Below are 21,222 nucleotides of genomic sequence, written 5' to 3' on the forward strand. Positions count from 1 at the left end.
AGGGGCATCTAGGTTGCTTCCAGGTTCCTGCTATTACAAATAGTGCTGCTATGAGCATAGTTGAATAGATGTCTTTATTGTGTGGATGTGAATCATTTGGGTATATGCTTAAGAGGGGGATTTCCGGGTCCTGTGGTAAACAATTTCCCATTTTCCTAAGGAACCACCATACAGGTTTCCAAAATGGCTGTATGAATTTGTACTCCCACCAGCACTAGAGGAGTGTTCCCTTTCTCCACATCTGCTCCATCACGATTTGTCATTGGTGTTTCTAATTTTTGCCATTCTGGCAGGAGTAAGATGTTATCTTAAATTTGTTTTGATTTCCATTTCCCTGATAGCTAATAATGTTGAGCATTTTCATAAGTGTCTTTTGGCCTTTTTGATTTCCTCTATTGAGAATTCTTTCTTCATTTCTGTATCCCATTTTTTAATAGGGTTATTTGGTGTTTTGTTGACTAGTTTCTTGAGTTCTTTGTATATTTTGGAGATCATCCTTTTGTTGTATATAGGATTGGTGAAAATCTTTTCCCAGTCTGTGGCCTGCTGTTTGGTCTTTCGACTGTGTCCTTTGCCTTACAGAAGCTTCTAAGTTTGTAGAGGTCCCATTTATTAATTGTTGCTCTCAGTGTCTCTGTCCCTGGAGTTATGTTCAGGAAGAGGTCTCCTATACCAATTTGTTCAAGGGTACCTCCTACTTTCTCTTCTAAGAGGTTCAATGTGGCTGGATTGATAGTTGAGGTCTTTGATCCATTTGTACTTGAGTTTTGTTCATGGCGACAGACATGGGACACACTATAACCTGTTTAAAGTTTTTTTTTTTTTAATTGTTATTCCTTCTGGATCTGTATTTACTACATATGTGAAATCTTTTCTGTTTTCATTAGCAAAATCTTAAAATCTGCAACACAGCTTAGCTCAAGCCATGTTGTTGGGGCTCATGTCAATGGCTCATGCACTCATGCAAGTTTGGACATCTCTGTATTGAGAGTGGTATGGCAGAGTAAGACTAGGAATCCATGTTTGATTCTATTTTTGTATTTTGGAACTTCTTGAACATTGGTACATCTGTGTAGATGTATATGCCAAATGTTGGGTGTCATTTATAGGCTAAGTCTTACACTGGGACCACTGGCCATCATGTAAATTATGTACTAGTGAGGTGCTATTATTTATAAATGCTTGGCCAGTAGCTTTTATCACTTAAATAAACTCATATTTCTTAATTACACTCTGCCATATGGCAATAATTTTTCTCATTCATCTCCTACTTTTTTGTGTCTTTCCACCAGTTGATTCCTATGACACCACCCTTCTTCCCAGCATCTACTCAATCTGCCTCTCCCAACTAACATTTCCCTATTTAGCTATGGACCTGCCACACTTTTATTATACCAATCAGAAGACATCTTGGCAAAGAATTTCAGATAACTTTAGCTTGTATCCATTTGAGAGAAGACTAAATTGATATATAATCTCAAAACCAAACAATATAGAGCAACTTTTCCAGTTGATTTCCAGTTCATATGTACTATTCCATTGTTGTAACTGTACAATTTTATGCCAGTACAATTCTGAAAAGACTCAAGAAGCTATATACAAAGCCTTGAGCAACATTACATATTATCCTTCACACAGATCCAGGTTTTTCAAAGTTTTATTACATCATATAGAGTCTCTTCAAGAATAGTATCCTGAATGTATTTACAAAAACAAATCATTTTAAAAAACATAAATTTTAGAAGATAAGATGTTTAACACTTGGACTAATGGAGATGGATGACCAATGGTGCAAGCATAAGCACTGAAACTCTACCCACCTATGCACAGTTTCCTGTGTCTTCATTGTTTAATTAGACTAGTACTGTGGTTCCTTGACTAATACCAGAGAGTGCTGTGCTTGCTGGCACATTTTTTCTATCTTTTTGTAAAATTTGTATTGATAAGAGAGGACTTTTTTTTTTCTATCTCTGCCTCAAGGCACTCTCTAAATCTTCAAAAGACCTCTAAACTGACTAATATGGAGTTTTCCTCTTAACAGGGTCAAAACAAATGTAAAAGACATTGTCTTTAAATGCTAAATCTTATTGAATTCTAAAGATATCTTCTTGTAGTATATGTATTTCAGTTAAGCAGAGATGGCCTTAGAGCAACAGATTTTGGGAAGAAACCATTAGTCTCACATAGCTACTCACCTTGCCACTTTTGAGCACATTTTCACCTATTGTAGTCTGTGCTACCCTTTTTCTTGTATCTTTTGAAACTTGAGAAAGCCATTGTCTTATTATATATCTATGGACAACTTCATCTTGCTGACCAAATATGATATAGTAGTACAGTTTTCTGTCCAGTCTGTAACCTGCTTTCACAACAAGAATATAAATTAGACTTAATCCCATTTTTAATGGACAGAAAGCATGACACCAGGCTAAAGTCCACAGGACAAAAGTCACTTCAACAGTGTTGCTTGTTATTGTTGTGACTCTTATATTGTGTGCAGAATCATGAATGGTTATACATAAACAGGGAGATCCGCTGAGCCAACCAGGGAACTCAAAACGACCTTGGCAACAATTGCCAAAGACTTAATACTATATCAGTTTTGCACCATACAGGATTTGAAAAAGGTCTAAAGCAAATGGTACTAAACATATTATCCTATCATAAACAGATATAATCTACATGTAACAAATTGCAAACATTAAAGCATGGATTTGCTAGTTAGAAATATAAAAGGTAGATTTTTTAAAATTTTGATATTGAAATTACCACTTTCCTCACTATTATATTCTGGTCACTGTAATATTTCAGAAATTTCTTTATAAAATACACAGCTCATATTTAAAATTCATTATAAAAATTAAAATATTATAATATAACAAATGAACCTACAGTATTTTTCTCTGGTTCTTCAATTATATTCTATGTTGTATATGCAAAATTTCTTCCTTTATTTTGCTTTATTTTTTCATTATTTTTATTCTTACAATCCAACCACAGTTTTTTGTCACCTCCAAATGTCTTAGTACTAACTCTCATCTCCCTTCTCTCCCTATTCATCCACTCATACTGTGTCTATCTCAAGAGGAGGGCAGGCCTCCATGGATATCATTCCTCCACTGCTGGTGGAAGTGAAAACTTCTACAGATAATTTTGAAATCATCATTGAAGTTTCTCAGATAATTAGGACTCAATCTATCTCAAGAGATAGCAATACCACTCTTGGGCATATACTCAAATGATGCTCAATCAAACCACAAAGACACTTGTTCACCTATGTTCATAATATCATTATTCATAATAGCCTGGACTTAGAAACAACCAAGATGCTCCTCATCCAAAGAATGGATAAAGAAAATGTGGTATATGTATACAATGAACCATTACTCTGGAGAAAGCAACAAAAATAAAAACAATGACATCATGAAATTTGCAGGCAAATGGATTGAACAAGAAAGAAATTCATCCTGAGTGAGGTAATCTAGACCCAGAAAATCACATCATGTACTCACTCATAAGTGGATACTAGATGTAAAGGAAATGATAACCAGGCTATATTCCTCAGCCCCATAGATGCTGGGTAACAAGGAAGACCCTAAGAGAGATAGATGGATCTCCCAGGGTAAATGAATGGGATATTTTGGATAAACTAAGAGTAGGAGGAATGGAGTAGAGGGGATGTGAGGATAGGGGCATGACAGATTAGGATGGTCGAGTTGGGGGGCAGGACAGAGGAAGAGACTAATGAAAGAGATATATTAGTAGAAAGGGAAATATAAGGTTATAGAGAAACATGCTCCCAGGGATATTACCTAGAATCCACAAGGCCAGATAAGGCTCCTAACAATAGTGGAGAGGATACCTTAACTGGCCTTCCCCTGTAATCATATTGGTGACTTCCCTAATTATCATCATAGAGACTTCATCCAGTAGCATAGAAACAGATGCAGAGAACCATAACCAAACCCTAGGATGAGCTCTGTGTGTGAAAAAGGGGTGAAGAGAATTATATGAACAAGCAAGACTCAAGATCATGATGGGGAAACCTCAAAAACATTGGAACTGAGCATGTGGGAGCTCACAGTCACCAGTTAGACAGCTAGGGAGCTGCCATGGGACGAACGTAGGCTCTCTACATCTGGGTGACAGTAGTGTTACTTGGTCTTCTGTGGGGTACCTAGAAGAGTGACCAGGACCTGTCCCTGATGCATGAGTCGGCTCTTTGAGATTTATTCCCTATGGTGTGATGCCTTGTTCAGGCTTGACACAGCAGGGGAGTTCGTTCTGGCCTCAACTGAGATGCCATGCTTTGCTGATTTCTGTGGGAGAGTCTTAACACATCTGAATGGAGACAGAGGAGTGGATGGATGCATATTGTGGTATAGTGCTCTTTTTACTGTAAAAAATTGTCACTCATATTGGTTTAATAAAATACTGATTGGCCAATAGCCAGCCATGAACAATAGGTGGGGCTACCAGGCTAGGAGAATGTTGAGAAGAGGAAAGACTGAAACACAGAACATAGTCAACAATCAGATGCAGAGGAAGTAAGATGAATATGCCTTTCTGAGAAAATGTACCAAGCAATGAAGCTAAACTTACATAAGAATTGTGGGTTAATTTAAGTTGTAAGAATTTGTTAGTAATAAGTCTGATGATAGGGGATGTGTTTCTGTATGTTGTGAGTATATCTTTTTGTTATTGGTTGATGAATAAAGCTGTTTTGACCAACAGACAGACAGGAAGTAGCCAATCAGGAAGTACTGGCAGGCTGACCAGACTACGAGAAGTCTGGGAAGAAGAACACAGAAAGTGAGTCTCTGGAGAGACACCATATACCTGCTGAGGAAGAGTCTTGGGCATCTTCTGTAAGCCAAGATCACAAGGCAATAAACAGATTAATAGAAATAGGTTAATAATTAAGAGGGCTATCCAACAAAATGCCTGAGCCATAGGGCAAATAGTTAATAATTATAATAACCCATTGTGTGTTTATCTGGGACTAAATGCCTGTAGAACTGGGCAGGGTAGAAAGTTCCATCTACAGCCTAAATAATAGGCAAAAAAAAAAAAAAAAAAAAAAAAAGTATTTTTAATTTAAACCTCTGTGTGTTTATTTGGGACCAAGCAGAAAAACAAGAGAAGGAATGCATCATCCCCAATCACAACATTTGCTAAAAAATGCTAAGTCAAAAGAACCTCACTGATGAATGGGACAAAATGGATACCTATAATGCCAATTAACATACCAAAAAGTGTGCTCAGATTTATCAATATGTAGATTCATTACCACATATGGTTCAACAATATGATAAGACATATAGTCTGCTTTATACAAAACAAAAAGATATAGTCCAACCCAAGGTCTTTTTTAAATTTAAATTAAAAAAATATTTTACATATTTACCCTGGGCCTTTAGCCCTTCTGTTTTCTTTTAACTACTGTTGGCTCTTATTTTATTGATATACTAATACATGGTATTAGATCCAATTGTAAACTGGTACCCATTATAGTGTCAAGAATTTGACCTAGGATACAACTTCATTGGGGAATGTTAGAACCGAAGTTAACCTATAAGCACCATCTGCCCAAAGATCATGTAACTTCCTGGGATTCTGAGAAGTGTAGTTCTTGAAAGATAACACCTGGTCAAGGAAACTTTCTGTGATTCTTGGAGTTGGAGTTCTTGGAAAATAACAAGAAACCCTCATGAGGAAGTATGTTGGCCTATGGGTTTTGTCCATATAAGCCATGGCTAGGTATGTCTTGAGGCCACATATATGGAAAGTTTCTAATTGGTGGTCCTGGCCAAATTCTATCTTGGTCAGTATTTAAACTTTTAATAAAAACTGACTTTTATCTGTATCTTCTGTCCCTAATATATATGTTTAAATCTTAGAATATGACTGAGGTATCTATTTAACATATCAAAGCTGTACCTGGCTGCCAGATTCTTCTAGCATCCCCATATCTCTGCCTGTTACAGGGTGGAGCTCATATACTCTGCTCAGAATTTCAAAGATGGATAGTGGTCTAGCTTTTACTAGCTTCCAATTCAAGACTTCACAATGGCATATTGTCCTCTCTAGGGCCAAGGGAGCATAAAAATATAAATAAAACACCCAAATAAAAAACAAACAAGAAAAATGAAACCAATCAAACAAAAATAAGCATCTCCAGTTCTAACACAAAATTGGCAATGGCCTTGGCCATCTGCAAAACTCCAAATATCCTCCCATCTTAGTATCATGGTGCTACCCTATGGATAGAATATGGAATGGACTTAAACAACTTCTATAATCGGGAAGGGTTTTTGAGGGTTTGTTTGTTTGTTTGTTTTATTTTGTTTTGTTTTTGCTTGTGATTCTACACAGACCCAAGTGATGCCTGATGTGTCGCAGCCAGCAATGTCTGAAATCACCCTGCTGACTATAAAAATGTCCCACCTCTCACAGACAAACCATGGACAGAATAGAAGGAGGAAATACCATTTCTTGCAGAGCAACAAGATCTGGAAGGACATCCTTGACCTGGTGATCACTTCCTTATCCATGTGCCCGACCCTCAAGCCTTTCTCTCTGCTGTTTTAATTGCAGTGCTTTGTATATTGTAAGCCTGTCCTGCCACACGTCAACCCCTTCATTCTCTCCCCAACACATACACCTTGATGTTTTTTCACTCAGGAAACCTATGATGGCAAGAACCAGGAGACTGGGGCCCTGAACTGCCCATCCAAGGATGCCAAAGATCTAATTCCTTTCTATCCAAACTCCACCTCTGTGACCCCTAACCCCTTTTTCTGCTTCACTTACCAACAAAAGGGTTACAAAAGAGGATCAGACTGCCTCACAAATCAGGTCAATAAAGGTAAGACCATTACTAGTCCTGCAAAATTGAACTCAGATCCCACATAAATACTGTTTCAAAACCAAAATAACCATCTCACTATTATAGAAGACCCCTTGGATGAAAGATGAAGAGCAATTATGGTGCACATCCTTCCTCTTATATTCATATTTTTCGACTGTTGCTGCAGACCTTCCATTTGATTCTAACTCATAAAAATATTCTTAAACAGGAAACACAACTAAGAGAAATGCTTATTCCTCCATGGCTATGGTATGTTTAATGAGCTGCTAACCTAGGGCCCCTCACATACCACCCCAGTGACTCTGGATGTTTCTTTTGTGCTTTACTATCTCAGCCAATGCTTAACAGCTGTTCCTGTTAATGTCTTCTTACAAGGTAATTCTTCAATACCACTCTTGTGCAAAAAAGCTCCATGATGTCCAATTTTTCTCTTTTACTTCCTTCTCTGCCTTGTGGGGCCCTCTGTAAATCCCGTTCCATGTGCTCTTCCGGTATTATTGTTACTAAAACAACATGTGCTAGCTCCCCGGCCTTTCAATGGTGTCAAGAAACCATTATTTTTTATGTCAACTGATGCTTTAGAGATTTTTACACCCCTGTAACAATTATCCCACAGGTCTACCTTCATGAACATGAGGAACTTTCCTGGTTACTAGCAGTAGCCACAAACAGCTTAAGATTCCCCAATCATAGAAATGATAGAAATGTTGAGGTCAATATTAAAACTCTCAAAAAATTCATAAAGACCTATTCTCGAGATTTCAACCTATTGAACTATTAGGTTGGTGCAATAAACCCCTCGGCTCCTACCCTTTATTAGCCCCACAATTATTCCATGTTTTATTTTGATGCTTCTTCCCTGACTTACTTAATTTTTCTAGTAACAGATTACCCTTATTGCTAGAATTACCACCAACTAGGTTATGGTCAAATCTGAACACCTCTAATACAGGGTCTAAAGCTTTGAAAGCCTATGGTGATACTTTTCCAATATAAAATAAATAGGGGAAGTTGTTGGGGCACCCTGCTTTTAAGGTTGCCTTTCATCATGTCCAGATAACTCTGAGCTGAGTACAATATGGATGACTCCAGTTTTCAGCAGGACTTCATTTCTTTGCCTAACCTTATGTGGAGAGCGTCTCTAGGCTTGGATGCCTGACACAATTTGAGGATGATTTTGCACAGTTCTCCCTGCAAACGCTGTATGACTCAGCATATAAGGTTTTCTCTTTCGTCCCTTAATATCTGTTATTTGAACTGCTGCATCATTAAGGAATATATGTCATCAGTTAGGTCTGCAAACACAAATGAGTTATATTCCTTGCCTTGTTCATTTTTTCCCCTCCCCTCTGACTTGAGCTATAGAAGCTAGCCACATTACTTTAATAAAATGCTGTCTCTCTAAAGCTAACTCCTAGGAAGTTCCTTCAGTCATTCTTGAACCCATCCAAATTCTGCTCCCCTAGCTTTTCATGGACTGGTGGCTTATTACCCAAGAGGAAAAGAGAGACCAAGAATATGTTATTCAATTTTTTTCTCACATTAAAACTCATGGGCTCAAAATTTCCCCATTACTATTGATTAAACTGAAGATGCATTTTTTTAGGGCATGTCTTCATCACATTTTATTCTGCTTTGGAATCTGGAGTTAGAATAGACACTCTGTCCTCACATTGTATATGTAGTATGAGTTTCTAAATATATTCAATTTTAATTTTCATAACATTAATGTCAGATATTGAAAATTATAAAGAAACTTCCATTGTAAACTTCACATTCTCATATATTACCTTCTTCTTCTTCTTTTGTTTTGTTTTTCTAACAGGGTTTCTCTGTCCTGCAACTAGCTTGGTAGACCAGGCTGGCCTCAAACTCACAGAGATCCACCTGCCTCTGCCACCGGAGTTCTGGGGGAAAAAGGTATGCACCATGAAAGCCTGGCTCTCATATATTACCTTCTTAATCTATGCCTTAATTGCTTTTCTGTTTCTGTGTAAAATACCCAGACAGAAGCAATATAAGAAAAGAAGGGTTTACGTTGACTGAAAGTAAGAATGTACTGCCCATCAGAGGATGAGGGCAGAATCTTGAGACAGCTGTTCAAATTGCATCTTCAAAGAAGCAGAGAGAGATAAAGGCTGATATCCAATATACATGTTGACTTTCTTTGGTTCAGGATTCAATCCATGAAACAATGTTGTTCACATTAGAATCCTCCAGATGCTAACCTAGTCTAGATAATCCCTGACAGACATACTCAGTTGCTTCCTTCCTCTGTGATTCTAGGGAATTATACTTTCAATCAATACATGTCATCACACATACTCAAGTGACTACAGGCATTATTGTTCACACAATACTACCAGGTAAATTTCAAATCTAATTTAAATTTCAACAATAGCAATAATAATGCCCTATGTTGTGGGCCAAGGTCTAATGAAGGACCATATACTAATTGTATCATATGCTAAAACATAGCATCTCCTTTAAAAATTTTATTATTTTCATTATATTTATGTTTATTATTGAATTTTTCATTTATATTACATTTACATTCATTTATATTTCATTTACATTCTTAGATATTTGTTTATATATGTAAAGTCATATATAAATTATATATATATAATCTTATATTGAGCATTAAATAAATAGCTATAAATGTTGACAATATAGTCATAATTTTTCAAGTTTGAAATAAGTTTTGGTACAAGGAAAAACTAATGAAATAAATACAGTTTGACAATTTATAGCAGTGGTTCTCAACGTTTCTATTGTTGTGATGCTTTAATACAATTTTTCATGTCACAAAACTGTTTCCATTGTGACTTCATAAGTGTAGTTTTGTTACTGTTATGAATTGCAATGTAAGTATCTAATAATGCATGAAATATGTTATGTTATGTTACCCCTTTGGAAAGGGCATTTCATTGCCAAGTTGTGGACCACTGAGTTACAGTCTGTGTCTATTAACAATCAAATTTTGTGTCAGGAGATGTTGGCTATACTCATCTTTCTTTCATTAACAGCTTATACTGAGCATTCTGTTGTTTAATTCAGATTAATTTCTTCCTAATGGAGTTTTCAATAGCCTTTCTATTATATATTTAGAATACAGAAATGTCTCATGCATTGAACACCAGTTTTTTTTTAATCTTTTTTTCTGGAAATTATACATTATTATGATACTGAAAACCGCATGGAGAAGGTTTGTTCAGATAACTGTTACTTTATCACTTTTCACTTTCACCATGCCCCTCCCAGTCACTTAGAACTAAAATTCTCACTCAATATTTTCTTATACTCTCCTGTTTTGAGCATTTTTTCTGATGAAGAACAGATAACATATTTTCTTTCCTTTTCATCCTAATTAACCTTTGAACCTGGAAACTTACTCGATACATATTCATAAAGATGGCTTTCATTATCTTATGACTGAATTTTATATTGTAGTTATGTTCTGTCTACTTTCCAACATATGGATGTTTAGAGGATTTTTAGTTTTTGAAAATGAAATAGGTCAATTAATAACTTTGAACATACCAATTTTCTTCTCTCTAAAATCATTGTAACCTTACCTTTCATGTTATTGTTTTCTGTGTGTTAAGTACCAACTCCTCTGTAAGTTTTTAGTATATCTTCTTTTTCTGAGGAAGAAGTAACAAGCTTTCAGGCATGAAAGTTGACTTGTTGCTTCTCAAAAATAATATTTACCCAATATTAATATCTCCTCTTCCTTCTATAATCAGCTATAAGAATATCTCACTTGAATAAATGCATTACAAGCAGGAAAATTTAACTGTTTTATTCAAGAAACATAAAATTAAATGTGTATAAAATTTCCCAAAAATGCACCATTACAATTTAACTACTAATAATTACAGGTTTATAGACTGTTAAAAGGAATTGCTTTCCATTTTCATTGTAATATTAATTTTAAAAATGTTTCATTGTATTTTGTTTTAAAAACTGTGCCAAATATTCCCACATTTTGTACCTCAGAACATTTATCATGCAATATTTTTGTGAGTCAGTAGGGGGTATGTTTAGGATATACTTTGTTCACAGTTGCCACATCAGTTCACATAGACAAAACCTCATAGAACCACACAGATCTCCTTTCATAATTTGCCAGCTAAATTTATGGTCCTTTCCATGTGTGATGATTGGAAATAGCTTATCTCAGCCTCACCCTCAGTTCATGTTTATTGAACACCAACAGAGCTCTATATCAAAACAGACCATGGATGCATTTTTCCAATTGCAAAACAGAAGTAATTATATTTACCATGGTAGGGAAGAAAAGATCCATGAGTGGTACCCATAAATTATTCATTTAAGAAGCTGTGCAGAAACATTTAAACTGCATATTTATAATTCCTCAAAACATAAGTAGAAAAGTTTCTCCGAAGGAATAACTTATAATTTTTTCTTACCTCCTGTATATTTTGAGTAATAAAATTCTGTTACATTCTTGAAAACATAGTGTCTTGATTTTGTATTTCCATACTTTCCCTATATCTATCTTTTGTACTGAACATTTCGTTTATGGCTTTTCTTTGTATATTCTTGAACTGTTTAACATTTATTTATTTACTTTTATTTTACGTATCAATCCCAGTTCCCTCTCCCTCCCTTCCTCACTCTTTCCCTCTCTCCCATCCTCTCATGCCCCCCCCGATCTCTATCCCCTCCCATACCCCTCAAATCAGTAGTAGGGTGATGCCTTCCAGAAGGGGTCTTCTAAATCTGTCAAGATATTTGGAGCAGAGACCAGGCCTTCTCTCTTGTCTCTGGGTTAAGGGAGTACCCTTCATGAGGGATATGTCCCAAAAGTCCTTTTGTGAACAAGAATATATCCTGGTTCCACTGTCTGAGGTCCCTTAGACTGCTCAGGCCTTCTAGCTGAGACGCATGTTCAGAAGGTCTGAGTCAGTCCCATACTGGATTCACAGCTATCAGACTGGGGGCCCATTAACTCCTCCTTTTTCAGGTCAGCTGTCTGTATGTATTTCTGCAGCCTGGTCTTGTCCTCCCTCTCTGCATGTGGATTTCTGTTTGGCTCAGTGTTTAGTTGTGGGTGTTTGCTTCTGCTTCCATCAGCTACTAGATGAGAGTTGCATGATGGTGGATAAGTTAGTTGTTGATCTCATTATCAGGGAAGGACATTTAAGGTAGCCTTTCCATGGTTGCTCAAGTTGTTAGTTGGGGTCAGCCTTGTAGGTCTCTGGACATTTCTCTAGGTTCAGTTTTCTCTTCAAACCTATAATGGCTCCTTCTTTTAGGGTCTCTCTCTCTCTTTCTCTTTTTCTCTCTCTTTCTTTCTCTTCTGTCTTCTATTCCTACTCTGGCTCAATCTTCCCAGTCCCAAGTGTATTCCTCTCATCCCCTTTATTTTATCTAGCTCCCTCTCCACTTACTGCTACCCTGACTCCCAATATGCTCAGGAGATGTTGTTCCTATCCCCTTCTATGAGGGACCTTATATGAATCTCTTAGAATCTTCCTTGTATCCTAGTTTCTCTGGCAGTGTGAATTATAGGCTGGTGATCCTTTGCTCTATATCTATAATTTATATATGAGTGATTACATAGTATGCTCCTCTTTTTGTAACTGGGTTACCTCATTTATGATGGATTCTTCAAGTTTTATCCATTTTCCTATGAATTTCAAGATTCTATTGTTTCCTTCCACAAAGTAGTATTCCATTGTCTAAATGTGCCACATCTTCTTTATCCATTCTTCAGTTGAGGGGCATCTAGGTTGCTTTCAGTTCTTGCTATTACATGTAATGCTGCTATGAACATGTCTTTGTTGCATGGATGTGGATCATTTGGGTATATGCCTAAGAGGTGGATTGCCAGGCCTTGTGGTAGACTGATTCACATTTTCTGAGGAAAGGCCAAAATGATCTCCAAATTGGCTGTACAAGTTTGCACTCCCACCAGCAGTGAAGGAGTATTCCTCTTTCTCCACATCCTTTCCAGCATAAGTTGCCATTGGTGTTTCTAATTTTAGCCATTCTGGCAGAAGTAAGATGGTATCTCAAAGTTGTTTTGATTTGCATTTCCCTGATAGGTAAGGATGTGGAGAACTTTGAACAGTGTCTTTTGCCTTACAGAAACTTCTAAGTTTGAGGAGGTCCTATTTATTAATTGTGGACCTCAGTGTTCATGATACTGGGGTTATGTTCAGGAAGCAGTCTCCTGTACCAATATGTTCTAGGGTACCTTCCACTTTGTCTTCTAAGAGGTTTGGTGTGCCTGGATTTATGTTGAGGTGCAATGGACTTCCCTTGTAGAACTGCTTTCAAGGTGTCCCTTTTTGTATGTTTTCCTATTTTCTACTTTATTTATTTCAGCCCTCAAATTGATTATGTCCTGGTGTCTACTCCATCACAGTGAGTTTGCTTCTTTTCAGTTGTGCTGTTAATTATCTCAAGTGACTTTCCTGTTTTCTTCATATGGGCACTTAGTGCAATGAACTCCCTCATAAAACTGCTTTCAAGGTGTCCCATAACTTCGGGTATGTTGTGTCCTCATTCTTGTTGAATTTTAGGGAGTCCTTAATTTCTTTCTTTATTTTTTCTTCTACCCAGGTATGGTGCAATTGTGCATTGTTCAGTTTCCATGAGGTTGTAGGATTTCTGTGATTTGTGGTGTTGTTAAATTCCAATTTTAAAACATGGTGATCTGGTAAGATTCAGGGGACTATTCCAATTTTTTTTCATATCTGCTGAGGTTTGTTATGTCACCTACTAGGTGGTCGATTTAAGGAAGGTTCCATGTGGAACAGAGAAGAAGATATATTTTTTGTGTTTGGATGGAATGTTCTATAGATGTCTGTTAAATCCAATTAAGATATAACTTCTGTTAGTTCTTTTGTTTCTCTGTTAAGTTTCTGACTGGTGATACTGTCTAGCAGTGAGAGTGGGGTGTTGAAGTCTCCCATTATAAGTGTCACCTTTCCTGGATGGTTTGTGTTAAGGATTTGCTGGATTTAAGATTTTCTTGGGTCAATGAATCTATTTCCTGTAGTATTTCAGCACCTGAGGATCTCTCTTCCATCTCTTGTATTCTTTTGGTTATACTTGTGTCTGTAGTTCCTGCTCATTTGCCCAGTTTTTCTATTTCTAGCATTCCTTCAGTTTGTGTTTTTTTTTTTTTTTTTGTTTTGTTTTTTGTTTTTTGTTTTTTTTTTTTGTTTTGTTTTGTTTTGTTTTGTCTCTAATTTAGTTTTCAAGTCTTGAACTGTTTCCTTCACCTGTTTAATTGTTTTTTTTACTTGGCTTTCTGTACGTACTTTAAGAGATTTGTTCATTTCTTCCAATGTTTTTGTTTGTTTTTTTCTTCCATTTCTTTAAAGGATTTTCTCACATCATCTTTCAGGGCCTTTATCATTTTAATGAAGATATTTTTTAAGTCATTCTCTTCTGCTTCATCTGCTTTGGGGTGTTCAACTCCAGTATGTGTTGAGTGCCTTGATTCTGGTGATGCCATGCTTCTTTTTCTATTGTTAGGTGTTTTTCCATCATTTCTTCCAGTGGGTGTAGATGGGGTCTTTCTCTCTTTCTATGGTACTCCCACTGAGGGCTTAGATGGGTCAGAAGTTCATTGTCTGTAGCTCTGGGTGGTCCAAGCTCTCTAGGAGGTTTCTACTCAGGCAGGGGCCCAGGGATAGAGGTCAATGATCAGGCTCCAGCAGAGGCCCAGTGAAGGGGGTCAAAGGTCCTGCAGGCAGGGACTCATGATGGTCCAGAGGAGATTGGTGGGTCTAGTGTGCTCAGAACATATCCAGTAATTTTCCTGAAGGTGGCAAGATTGTTGGATCTGTCAAAGTGGTGGGTCAATGGGCAGGGTATGTATGGCACAAGGTGGGGGTGGAGGCAGGCTCTTTATGGGAGGGTGTTTGTGTATCAGAACACCAAGCATGAACTCAGGATACTCCCACAAGGATAGGAGGATTTCTGACTGGGGCCTGGAACTCTCTAGCTAAGGCCTCTAACAGAGACTGGGTGATGGATGATCAAAGATCTGGCAAGCAGAGACTCCGGATGGTCCCACGGGGACAGGCGAATCCTTTTTAAACTTTCTTGTTAATTATTTTTTTCTTCGACAAGCAATATAAAATCTTTTAAATTTACATTAGTAAATAATTTATTCATAATGGAAGTTTGAATTTTGTGAGGAAAAGGCTTTTTAGTATTTCCAACTTTGACATAGCAAATAATATGATTTGCAAAATGGGAATTTTCAGTATTTATTTATTTTAAAGTAGGCAAGCAAATGACAGTAAAGAGCTGAAAATGTTGTTTTTAGAACTAGTCATGTAATGTACAAATCATTTACAATAAAACAAATAGGAATTATCAGAATATCAGTGAATTTAGTACAATAACAAAAATATTGTAGAACACCATACCAGGAAGTACCTTATTTTTATGAAAATGTCAAGAATGTTTTGTAGAAAAAAATTCAAAAAACTGTAAATCATATTTACTTGGGCTCTATAAATAGTAAATGTGTGTGTGTATGCATGTGTGTGTTTGGATTACACAAAAAGTTATTCAAATGATAAAGTAAGAATTGTTTCCTGTTCAAGTATTACAAAACTAATCCTAATTTTTTTTGGTTGTTAATTTATTAAAATCAGCTATACCTGTTGCCTATGGCCTCATATTTCCTTCAGAAAGTCATGGTAGAAGCAGGGAGTTTTCTTCTCTGTTCTTATATAATTAAAATAAAACAAATGAGCTATAATAGAAATGACAAATTCATCATAGGTTATTTTCTTAGGCTATCAGCTCTCCCAGATGGTCATTAATACCCAGATTATAGCATATAACAATTCTCATTAGTTAACATTGTGTACTACATCTTGAAACCAGACACATTAAATATTTGTAAACTGACTGACATAAAGAATCATATAATATTGACTCACAAATGTCTTAAATATTCATTATTTAGAGTAAAAGAATCTCTCACATCAAAACAAATAAACAAGCAAAAAACACACAATATTCATGGGAAGATAGAAGCAAAACATAACTGAGGGTTTTAAGATGAGTATTAGTGTAGTCAGAGATTGCGGACTAGAAATCACTGAAAATAAATACCCAAAATTATAGGACACAACAAACATAGTTCTAGTGAACAAACTCATAGCACTAAGTGTGGGAAAAAATTTTAGAGAGGTCTTATACTAACAGCTTAACAACACATCTATTATTATACAACAAAAAAGAAGTAATTAAACCCAAGAGGAATTAAGAGCAACAAATAAGGGCTGACATTAACATAATAGAAACCAAAAGAACAATAAAAGAATCAATGAAACATATAATTCTTTATTTGAGAAACTGAACATATAGACAGACCCTTATCAAAACTAACTTAAAGGTTGAGAAAGACTACCTAAATTAACAAATTAAGAAATGAAAAGGGGACATAAAAACCTCTACCAGAGAAATACAGAGAACCTTTAAGACACACATAAGGTTATTTTTGTTAAAACATACTGTATATTTTTCTACATGTTATTGTACTTATGCAGCTCATTTAAAAATTGTAATGTAAACTTCTAGTCTTTGAAAGCTACTGTTACAAAATATTTAGGATAATTTAGAAATAAAGGTTGGTAGTCATGTATAACATTCAAAAATTGTAACCACATTAGGTATATATTCAAATTTAAACACAGATATGTTTTAAATGCATAGCTGACCTTCAAATACTTCAGAGATCTACAGACTATGGCATTTAGGATATTTTAATAAAGTAAGGCTTTTTGGACAGTGAGACACATTTGCTCCTTTCAACATTAATGTAATTCAGAGAAGATGATTAGCCTGGAACAACTTCCATAGTGAGTTTGCTTTAATGTGGCATAGCCAGCCACAGGGCAAGAAACTTCCCTGGCCTCAACTGTTCACAGTGTGATGTCAAAATTGTACAAGCAGGACACAAAGGAAGTAAATTGCCAAACTTTGCTAAGACAATGTAGACAAGTCCTTCAAAATTTCTGCTTCACAGCAAAATCTGTCAGACATTTTAGGTCTTTAGGACAAAGATGGATTCCCCACTATTGCAAAGGAATTTTTGGTGACCATTTGGGTAGCCATTTTCTCTGTCATTTCTATAGTTTCAAAAGTTCCTTTTTCTGAACTTTTTGTTTATTCAGGTAATAATTTATCTTTCTTTGGCCTCTGATAGGATTGAAAATATAGTTTTCCTTGTTACCAAATTCAGAAAAGAAACTTACAACAGGAATGTAAAGTTTATAAGGTTGAAAGACATAAAAGCTTCATTTGCTTATCTAAGAAAATATTTAAAGATTTAAGCAGAGTTTTGTTTTTGGGTTTTGTGGGTGGACTGGTAATACAAGTTATCATAAAAAGTGATTTAGGTACAACATTTTGGACTCAGCAAGATAGGATATAAAATGAAGTGCTTCCTTTGACATTACCAAAGACAAATGGACTGCACGTTGTGGTTCTTATTTAATAAATGTCCTTATTGTATATCATTTTATGGTATTAAATGTAGAACCTTTCCTTTTTATTTAGACAAAAGGAGGGACATATTGTTGGACAATCTTTTTGTACACAGTAGAGACAAGTCTCTGTTTAACCTCCCCTATCTAAGGCACCTTCTGATTAATCATGAGCTGAATGGCCCATACTTTGCAAGAGTAGACAGGATTAAGAAAGAGAGAGAGAAAGAGAGAGAAACCTGGGGGAAGTTTAGAGGTGGAGAATTCATGTGCCAGATATTGAAGAAGTTGACATACAATACTGAGGAGAGGTAATGAGCCATATGGCAGAATGTCAATTAATATGAATTGATTAATTTATATTTCGCAAGCTAGTTGTGAACAAACCTAAGATCAGGTCAAGCTTTCATAATTAATTAAGAGTCTCCATATCATTATTCATGAGCTGGTGGTTGAAAGAAAGACTCATTACAAAATGCCCAAGTCTATTATTTCTACTCCAGTTTACAATGTTGTCTGCTGCCAAGCATGCACGCATAGCCTCATGAAGTATGCCTTATCATCTGTAGAGTGAGTAAGCACAGAGCCTGGTTTAGTGATAATTCTTCACTTTTTTAGGCACTTTAGGCACCTGGAACTGGACAGCAGTAGGATGACAACCCCTTGCTAGGACAACCAGGAAAGGCCCTAGAAAGGTGAAATCTTCATGGTGGATAGAACTTCTGGCAATACACATGGCTGGGGTGAATGATCCAGATTAACATGGGGAAGTTGGATTGCCTCTCCATAATGGATGAAATAAATATTATGTCTACAGTACAGAAATCCTTATGGCGCTTCTTGATCTGGCCACATCCTATAGTTAAAATCAATGGGAGACTGTAAAAGCATAATCTAGATAGGCTGACAGTGGACAAAGATCCTTCAGGAATGAAGGTGTTTGTCACTCATTCAGAAAAAAGCCAAGAACTTATGTAGTGCACTCCAATGTTGGCGAATATGCAGAATAGGTAGTAGGGGACAGTGGTTATTAATATCAGCCAAACCCATGTGACCAGAAAAGACGGTTATAATAGATTTGTCATAATTTGTTAAGGTTGCTTTTGTAGAGCTATATTTGTTATTTGTTTATTTCCAAATTTCTTTTTTTCCTGTGATATGTTATCAAAGAAGTAAATGTCACTGGTTACCATATTTAAGTATGAGAGAGTAAAAGAATGTCCCTCAAAGGACATGCCACATATACAAAACTTATAAAGCATTTATGAATTTTGTTTGGGATAGTTATGACCTGGTTATTTTGTTCATTTATAAATTGATCACAACATAAGGAGCTTTATGTCAACTTAACAAGGGGTGAAATTGTGAACAATAATACTTGTTTGTCAACTATAGTATATCTGAAATTTCCTAAAACCTCCAAAATGAAATCACTTTATAATTTTTTATTAAGTTGAAATGAAAAGATCCACATGTAATCTTGATATTTGATGAGAAAAGAAAAAACTTTAATGTAGACATTTTTAAGGAGGTAAAACTCACCTCTACTCTGAGCTATGTCTTCTACAAGAAGCCTATATAAGAACATGGATGAAGAGAATTTTTGATATTTCCATGTTTACTGTTACCACATTAGAAGTTAGATTTTTTTCATTGGTATTAGAATCTACTTCTTTGGGATTCTATTGGGGAAATGATGAAACATCCAACCTCATAGACTGAACAATTACTCAATTTTTAGATCCTCTGCACAATAGAAACCATTGTTGGGTTAGCTGGAAAACAGCATGCAAGTCGGTCTAATTATCCACATGTATTAGATTTTTGGAATGAGAGCAAGTGGGAGAGAAGGAGAAAGATGAGAGAGAAGAGGGAGAGTGAGAAAGAGAGAGAGAGAGAGAGAGAGAGAGAGAGAGAGAGAGAGGGAAGAGAGATGATTTTCATCTATTTCCTTTTGTTTTATACAAAAACCACCAGCTGAACACATGACTTTGTAAAACCATTGTTGGAAAGTCAATTCTTACTACTAATACTAAGTAAATTCAGGCAAATTTTCTCCTGTTTGCTTCTTCCAAATTAATTAAAACTTTGTCTTTTGACTAAAGCTGTATTTTCTTTAATTGGAATGCTTACGTATATAAGACATATTTTGATCCATTTATAGCTTTTCTTAATTGAAAAAATAAAAATGGAAGAAAGATTGACATAAAGAAAGAAAAAAAAAAGGAGAAAAGAAAGAAAGATCAGCCTACTCCTAATGAAAACAATTCATCTGGTTAGTGTTCTAAAGTGTTATAGATATATTTTCCCTCAAACAGTCCTGAGATTTTTGATAGCATTTCAAATACGAGTGAGATTTAATCCTTGGATGGAAGGGAAATTTAAGTTAAGGGTCAATTTTATTCTGATTGTTTTTGACAAATTTTACAATTTTATAACAAATGCAGTACCTATACTTCCAGCCTTTGAAACTGCTTCTTATAGAGAAGCAAATTTATCTTAATGTATCACTAATGAGGATGAGACTTAGGTTGGCGTAGAATTCTTTATCACTTATTGAGTTAAGAGGTGATTCTTGATTTGTAATTAACTCATAGAGGGCTGCACTACACTAAATGTCCTGAATTGACTGTAACAATCTCAACACTAAAGAGTGTCTTGGCAGCCACAAAAGAGAGTTATGACAAAATGGTATTACCTGAATCAATTCATTACAACCTAGCACCACATGCTCAGAGGTGATAAAGTTCTCATTATCCTGGCCCTCCAATGTTAATCGACTATCACTAAAATGCCCCCAGAAAACTACTCACAGGAAAACCTAATCAAGGCAAACCCACACTTGTATTCCCTCTAATAACTCTGCAATCTGTCTGACAACTGAAGAAAACAAGGATAAAAGGGAATGGGAGAGTAGAACTTGTTGTAGGTTCCTGCTGGATAAGAAATACAATTTGAGAGTAGAGATGTTTGGTAGTCCGGCAGAGTCAGCTACTTCAGTACAGCAAATTTCTAGTATAAGACTTACAGACTAGTTCATAGATACGCTGTTCAAATCATGTTCTTTATTCTTCCTTGCTCTTCTTCCAGTTTACATGCAGAAAATGTAAAAGAGAATTCTCTAGTAATCACAAATTTACAGAGCTAGAATTTCAGGGTCATAAAGCAGTAAAAGCTGTCCCAAGTGATGACATCACAGTCTTTACTATTCAAGGGAGACATAGTTAGAAGAGACAAAGAAGGGCTTTAAATTCTAAGAAGAGCAAAGAGGAGTTCATGTATGAAACTATATTCCTAGGTATGTTTTAGTTAAACTAGGGGCAGATGTAGGTAATTAACAGCATTCTTTGGTTTAGAGTAGGGGTCAACTGAGGTTAGTATTTTCCTAAGTCAGCTGCACGTGAAGTTAGGGCACTCAATATCAAACAAGCTTGGACATCCTTTTATCTTTGAAAGTCTCAAATGTAATGATATAGTATATATGATATATTAAAGCTAACCTGAGGTTTCAGAAAGCAAAGTAAGCCATAAGGCACAGAAGCCAGGCACACACATTTAGTCCCAGGAGAAAGAAGCTAGGAGGTGGTGGTACATACCTTTAATCCTAGGACTCAGATTAAGAGGTAGATGGATCTCTGAGAATCCAAGGCCATCCAGTTCTACACAAAAAAAAAAAAATGAATCAGTGTAAAGAAAAATTATACCTGACACCTTTAATCCCAACGTTAGAGAAGTATATAAAACAGGACAAAGATCTCAGAGAGGAATTCATTATCCAGCCATGCTGAGAAGTTATAGTTTGAAACATGGTGAAAGCTCATGAAAATAGGATCAACCCATTCAGCCTGAGGTAGAGGT

The sequence above is a fragment of the Phodopus roborovskii genome, unplaced genomic scaffold, assembly GCF_943737965.1.
Source record: "Phodopus roborovskii unplaced genomic scaffold, PHOROB, whole genome shotgun sequence".
NCBI lineage: Eukaryota > Metazoa > Chordata > Mammalia > Rodentia > Cricetidae > Phodopus > Phodopus roborovskii.